General features: G+C 43.9%; 1 long non-coding RNA gene across 4 annotated transcripts; it reads right to left on the bottom strand.

The window, feature by feature from the left end:
* Positions 1-1,369: 1,369 nt before the first annotated feature.
* LOC119293477 lies at positions 1,370-4,815 on the bottom strand. 4 transcript variants are annotated; one of them, XR_005143079.1, is made up of 7 exons: positions 4,689-4,814; positions 4,552-4,598; positions 4,062-4,216; positions 3,054-3,577; positions 1,950-2,055; positions 1,670-1,824; positions 1,370-1,407 (listed from the first exon to the last, which is right to left on the bottom strand). It is a non-coding gene; the product is annotated as an uncharacterized LOC119293477 (long non-coding RNA). The 4 variants fall into 4 exon arrangements; XR_005143081.1 differs by having other exon boundaries at positions 3,054-3,236; positions 4,689-4,813; XR_005143078.1 differs by having other exon boundaries at positions 3,054-4,216.
* Between the last annotated feature and the right edge of the window lie 2,914 nt (positions 4,816-7,729).

Genomic DNA, 7,729 nt, shown 5'->3' with positions numbered 1-7,729 from the left:
TCACAGGCATAATAAACCGGCCTTTGAATTGGATACTCCTTGCCTGACTCCTTCCTTTCAACCACAACTGCCACACTGACAGCTCTGTTGTTTGCAGCAACATATAAAAGTAAGGGCTCCTTCTCAATAGGAGTTGCAAGAACCGGCGGCTCAGCCAACTGTCTTTTAAGCGCCTCAATCGCCTCATTAGCAGCATCGCTCCAGACAAAGTCATATGTCTTCTTCATCATTTGATACAAAGGGATAGCCTTCTCTCCCAGGCGGCTTATAAACCGGCTCAAAGCTGCAATACAACCCGCCAACTGCTGGACGTCATTGATACATGCCGACTTAGCAAAAGAAGTGATGGCCTTGATTTTCTCTAGGTTAGCTTCAATGCCCCTCTTAGAAACCAAGAAACCCAATAACTTGCCTGCTGGCATGCCAAAGACACACTTGGCCGGGTTAAGCATCATTTTATAGACCCGAAGATTGTCAAAGATCTCTTTCAAATCATCTATCAAAGTCTCCTTCTTCCTGGATTTCACAACGATATCATCCACATAGGCATGAACATTGCGCCCAATCTAGTCATGGAGGCAATTGTGAACACATCGCTGGTAAGTTGCCTGGGCACTTTTGAGCCCAAAGGGCATGGACACATAGCAGAAGGCTCCAAAAGGAGTGATGCACTACTGGAATCTGGCACTTTGCCATCTACCATGGCAGATGGCAAAGGCATGGTCAGCGGATCGCAAAGGCTTTGTCATCTGCCAGCAGATGGCAAACAGTTTGTCTGAAACCCTGCCGGCAAAGGCTTCTTTGCCGTCTGCTGGCTGATGGCAAAGAGCATGTGCCTTTGCCATCAGCTGGCAGATGACAAAGCCTCTTAACGGGGCTAGCCCCGTTAGAAGGCTAACGGCATACTTTGCCGTCTGCCAGCAGATGGCAAAGGCTGCAGGCTCTTTGCCGTCTGCCAGCAGATGGCAAAGGCTGCATGCTTTGCCGTCTGCCAGCAGATGGCAAAGAGCCCAAATAGGCCAGCCCAAATTTTACATGTAGATGACACGTGGCCTGTTTGCCATCTGCCAGCTAATGGCAAAGCTCTTTGCCATCTGCCAGCAGATGGCAAAGTGATTATATTGCCCCATTTAATTTTGTTTTTTCTTATATCAGTTCATTTTCACAGAAAATCAAACACAAATATATTTATATGACCAATATAGCATATTCAACACATATTACCATTAGTCTTGAACACATATATATCCAACACATGTTACCAATAGTAGCAAGTTTCATCCGTACATATACATAGTTTCATCAATATTACACAGTTTCATCCATAGGTAGCAAGTTTTACAAGGTCAAAACAAAAACTAAATACAAGCACTCCATCAACCCATTCTTCCGTGATCTTAAGCAAATCTGTAAAATGGGAAAGAAGAAAGTTAGAAGAAGAAGACTAGAAGAAGAAGATTATTATGATGCGGAAATATGCATGGATTGTGAAAACTACTAGTACAGCAAAGCTGCAGGTTGGCATAGTTCATGAACCATGTACATCATGACAATTCCATTATCATCCAATGCTCGACTATGAACAAAATTGAACAATTACACCTCACAAAGGTGGAGCATAGAACCAACAAGCAAGTAGGAGGGGTATAAGAGGACGTGAGGAGCTCACCAGAGGGGGTTCTAGCCTAGGCCGAGCTTCATCACCATGGATGCGACTAGGGGAATCAGACGAGTCTACCATCATAGGAGCAGCAACACCACCACCGCCAAAACTGGAATGGCCGGAGCGAATCGCCATCATATGGGTCACCACCACCGAATGATCTTGCAAGGTGTAAAGTCTCCACATTTCAGTATAAACTAGTGGCGTCAAGAAACAAGCAGTAGCAGGCAGAAGGTAAATTCTAGTAACTGATGATTAGTAGACAAAAACAGGAAATAGATCGCACCAGTAGCAAAGTCCACTGCCGCAAGTCCTAAACATTTCATTCAGATCATATATGAAACTCACTAGTTTCTCCATTCTGAAAGCTGGGACGATAGATGCCTTCAAGTCTGCGAGTGCAAAGAGTGAGGTGGGGATCAGTAAATATCAAGGATGTTGTTGTTCTGGGTTAAGCTAAGTAAAAAAATCAAGGGCATAACAGATTCAAGTCAACAAAAATTAACATGTGTACATCTTGCATAGACTATCATCATTTATAAAAGAAATACAAAACAAAATATGCAAAAGTTGTACAATGGTTAAGTGCTCACATTTAAATGCTCAAGATGCAGAACGCTTATTTACAATAGTTTAGGTTTTTAAATTTGTCATCTTGAAGCATCACACTAGCAAATGACATGAAAGATCACAGGAAATAACACTGCCCCCTGATCAAGTATACTCTAAGCATCAAAAAAGTCAAACAAGCTCATTGTGCATTTTCTTTTTCAGCATGAGACACAATAAAATGTCTAGAAAATCTATTGAATGGCATCAGTCCCAAATTCTATCGGGTGTGCTAGTAAATCTGGACGATCGATGAACATCAAACATATCAAGAAAAACAGTACACAAGGCATCAACCTAATTTCAGCAAGCAAATTAACTCAACTAGATGACCCCCCGCGCGTTGCTGCGGAAGTGTGAGCAAGTAATTTTGTGTGGATATAAGGGGGGTGATTATCAATAGGAATACATGAGTATGGTCCAAATAGAAATAGATGTTTTCAATCAAGATAATCTTGTGTTACCTCCCAAACAAAAAAACTAAATTAAATCATGTGTTATACACAACCATACTAAATAAATAGTTTCTTTAGATATCGTAACAATTAATTATTAATGTGCAAAGAGATAATATAATTAATTAAGAAAATAACAATCAAATAAGTGACTAATAAGATTGCTTCAATTTCCATCATACTAATATGTGGGAATGAGATAATGATCAATAAGCCATATGCATGAGCTATGGAACATATATAACATAATAATGTGAAGGTCAGAACAACATACACCTTCATCTTAGACCATAAATTACAGTACAAAATAAATTCAAATTTCTTACCTTGGTAAAAGTAGAAAGCTTGCAAAGAATGAGTATTTTTTAGAACGAATTTCCTGAAAAGCCAAATCTGCAGGCTCAACATGGGACTATGTCAGAGTTGCACCTGCACCATCTGTGAATCCCCTTTCGATGCTCAAGGCAATCCACCGAGAAAGTTGAGAAAATGCTATGATCGTGAACTGCCTTTTGGGGTGTAAAGCACAATATCAAAGAAACATTAATTATTCCATTGTAGTCAAGTCTGAACTCTGAACTACACATATGAGAAAATTAATGATAGAAATAACATTCTGAGCTCTATTGAACTTTTAATCCGAAAAAATGTTAAGTAATGGTGGATGACATACGTGTCATTCTCTGAGTTCTACTATTAGGATTTTCTAAAAGAACACGGTGCAACAATTTGCATAACAAAAATGTTCTCAGAAAAGTTTGCATAACAAAACTTAGCTGTGGTTTCTAATTTCTAATTCTCAGTGGAGAGATCATAAATATTTGATTGCTAGTTGCACCACATCATTGATCTGCACAAAGATTCAATTTTAGGTAAAACAAAAGTGTGTCTGCTATTCAGGCACATGCTCAAAGAATATGAAAGAAAGAAATAGAACTAAGAAAACATGGTAGACTTGAAACAAAAATTACAGTATGTTCAAGATCAATCAGCATTTGTGGATAGATGACCCGATGGACGTCCATCCAGGGAAATTGACTGTTAACGAATTGGCATTTGTGGACAGATCAACAGAAGTACATATATAGGGGACATGACTGTCGGAGACGAATCGACATTTGTCGACTGATCATGACGGACATAGGTATGGGGGACCTGACATGAGGCGCCAAACATGTCAGGTATGACAGATTGGATCATGCCTGCTGGGGCTGGGGCAGGGCTGTTACGTCCGGTCAAGATGTACGAAGTGTGTCTAGAACGTCGACGCTATAACTGCACAGATCCGAGCTTGAGACAAAAGAAGGAGGCCTCAGCAGCTACTGATGGCAAACCTGTGCTTGGAGAAGTTGGGACTTGGGATAGCTGCGGGAGATGCAGTTGGTTTCGATCCAGGGCTTCAAATCTTGCTTGGGCGTTTGAGCCATTCAGTAAGTAGGGTTGGTACTAAAGGTAGATATCAAATTAGTTGAAAAGCATGTTCCTGCTCCTGAAAAAATTACAGAAATTTTATAGGCTGAAGAAAAACTATATATAGAAACTATAATAGTCTAGGACTAAAGAGGCTAATGGCCATGGAAATCAAATACTAACAATATTTTGAGCCCTCGTATTGAACAGATAGAACAACAAATACACAAACGTGAGAAAAACCAGTTGAGTATGAAAGAACCAAATTAAAGCATGGAAACTTAATCTAGGTAGGGTCAGGTGAGATGATTCATGGTATCTACCACGGAGATGGACCCCTCTCCTTGCATGAAAAAATATGGGCAAGAAATTAGGTGTACCATTTTATTATTAGCTTTAATAGGATAGCCTCACCTCAATTCTGGTGACATCGGTTGTGAACCTTTGAGGCAGATTAATACCTAGAACATGCAAGTCGAGTTATCTATGTAGGCTATAAATTGCTCACTTTTCTGAAGCAATCAGAGATCGAGAACGAAGAGAGCGCCTACTCTTTCTCTTCGACTGCAAGCCACACTGATTGGCTCGTCAGGCACCACAACGGAGCAGATGGAGGGGCTATCCTTGGTGGAGCTACGACGGTGCAGGATGGCTGGGTTGGTGTGCAGGGTAGCCGCAGCCGGGCGAATCCTATGCGGACGGTTGGGCGAAGCCGATGTGGGTCCGGGCCGCTTAAAGAGATAGATGACAGCTAAAAACTGACACTGAATCTATAAGGTTCAGTACAACAGAGTTGGGGCAGAGCCACTGTACAATACTGTATCGAGGCAGCAACCTAATTTCAGTAAGCAAATTAACTGAATTGAAAGAGATAAATCTTGTTTGCTTCTTGGCACCCCACACTCTACTCCACTACAGATGTACCCGAACTAATTTGCAATCAACCCTGAATAGTAAGTAGAGTAGATTTCAGAAATCTGGAACTAAACTAACCCAATTAATCATAATAAGGTGGCATGCATAGAAATCTGGAACTAAACTAAGAACTTCGAATTAAAAGAGGAGAAGCAAAGGTTCAGGAATTAGTTGCTCCCCTACCGACGCATTGGTTGTCGAGGTTGAGGAGGTTGTGTCCATGGCCACACCATCGACCTGAGCTGCAACCCAGCATCCGCCGCAGACCCGTCTTTGCGCTCGAAAGAGACGACCGCTTCAGACCCCTCCTAGCTCCCCTCTGACGGTGGTCTCCTCCTTGTTCATCCTCCTTGTTCATGTTAATTGCATTCAGCTAGAAAGTAGAGTACAATCCTGATAATTACATTCAGCTACTGAAATAAGGTAAGACAATATTCTGCCAATCATCACCCACTGGTAAACGATGATCTCAACAAGGTAAGACTGCAGACAATTGACCTTAAAGAGATGTATGTAACTAGCAGCTGTGCACTCACCTGCCATTCCATGAATAACCTGCAACTACTCTCACCCACTGGTCAATATTCCAACTAATACTATGAAGCCTCAGCTTACAAGAACACATTTGAGTTTAAGATGATTGGTTATATCTCCGTGATCATGTTCATTCTGAAAAGCTTTATTCCATAGCATGACCCAATAGACAAATGTATGTCAGTTTAAGGAATAGAGAGGTCCTATATCATGGGAAAACAGAGCATGTGAGCATCAGCATACACACTGCCTACAAGCACATGCCCGCAGCCCCGTGGCAACAATCGTTTAGTTTGCTCTAGTGCAACCAAAGAGGCAAAGAGCACCAAATACAGTTTACGGTGAAAAGACTTATCTATCATCTCCAGTTTCATATCACAAACACACATACTGGATGAACTAATCTGGATCATGAACTTACTTTTGCACCTTATTTCAAAAATTATGTAGCAAATGGTCAGTAACGTCCCCTTTACTTCTCCTATTGTGTTGTCACACAACAGGCCTGGTTCTGTCCTCCTTGAGAATGAACAGGGAGTCGCGCGAAGAGGGAGCCCCACTCGTCTGCGGGGAAAAGCGCGGAGGTGGCCCTGGCTGGGACGATGTCGGGGGTCGGGACGGACGAGGCCCGCGCCGGGCCCCGCTGGACTATCCCGCCGTCATCGTCGGAGTAGAATGAGGAGGCGGCCTTGGATGAGGCGAGGAGGGCGGCGAGTGGGGAGGAGGCCGTTGCACCCTGAGTGCGGCCGCGGTGGCGGACGTGGCGGCGGCGAGCGTGCGCGAGCTAGAAAGGATGGAGTGGCGGCGAGATTGCATCTGGGGGCGGCGACGATGGAGTGGGATGGGATAGGGTTTGGGTGGTTGGGCTGCCCGGTGGGTGGGGGTTCTTTTTCTTTTTTTTGTTTAGATAAATGGGATGGATGGATGGATGGATGGATGGATGGATGCCATGTCATAAATCCATGACACAAACATTTCAACCAATGAGAACAAAAATAACCCCACAGTTTTTTTACCTGGAAAAAAATAACCCCATCTCTTTGCCATCTGCCAGCAGATGGCAAAGAATCTTTACCGTCTGCTGGCAGATGGCAAAGAGGTGGGGCTGGTACGCCGTTACACTCTTGACGGCCACAAGATTTGCCAACCTCTTTGCCATCTGCTAGCAGATGGCAAAGATTATTTGCCATCCACTAGCAGATGGCAAATAATTGGCTGATGGCAACCATGTTCTTTGCCGTATGTCAGTTCTTTGCCATCTATTTTTTATAAGCAGATGGCAAAGACGTTCTTTGCCATCAGCTGGCAGATGACAAAGAGCTAGCTGATGGCAAATTCCCAGTTTCCAGTAGTGATGAAAGCCGTCGTCTCCTGTCCTTAACTACCATCTTGATCTGATAATAACTAGAATAAGCATCCAAAAAGCTCAATCACTCACAACCCACCGTGGCATCAATAATCTGATCAATACGAGGGAGAGCAAACGGGTCAGCCAGACAGGCCTTATTAAGGCCTGTATAATCCACACACATACGCCAAGTGCCGTGTAACGCCCCAGATTTGTTGCGCCAGGTGTCCGCCAGTTATTTGCCGTCATTGTCTTGTCATTTGTTTGCGTGTTGCATTTTATCATGTCATCATGTGCATCTCATTTTGCATACGTGTTCGTCTCATGCATCCGAGCATTTTCCCCGTTGTCCGTTTTGCAATCCGGCATTCCTATGCCCTCTGGCGTTACCCTTTTGTCTTCTGTTGTGAGCGGGTGTTGAACTTTCTCGGAATGGCCCAAGGTTTGCCAAGCGTCCTTGGTATAGCACCGGTAGACCGCCTGTCAAGTTTTGTGCCATTTGGAGACTATTTGATACTCCAACGGTTAACCGGGTAACCGTAAAAGCCCTCTTTGTGTTGCAGCCCAACACCCCTCCAAAGTGGCCCAAAACCCATCCAAACCCCCTCCATGCTCTCCGCCGTTCGATCACGATCGCGTGGCCGAAAACCGTGCCCCATTTGGACTCTCCTAACTCCCAGAATCTATAAATGAGCCCCTCCCCCGAAATTCCAAGTCCAAACCCTAGCCCCCTTCTTCCTCCGCGCGCCGGACACGTCCGCCCGGCGCCGGACACGTCCGCCGCCGCCCCCTCGC

Source organism: Triticum dicoccoides, chromosome 4B, assembly GCF_002162155.2.
Source record: "Triticum dicoccoides isolate Atlit2015 ecotype Zavitan chromosome 4B, WEW_v2.0, whole genome shotgun sequence".
In the NCBI taxonomy this organism is placed as follows: Eukaryota; Viridiplantae; Streptophyta; class Magnoliopsida; order Poales; family Poaceae; genus Triticum; species Triticum dicoccoides.
Note: the sequence above shows the minus strand (reverse complement) of the source record. Positions and strands in the feature narration are given on the sequence as shown.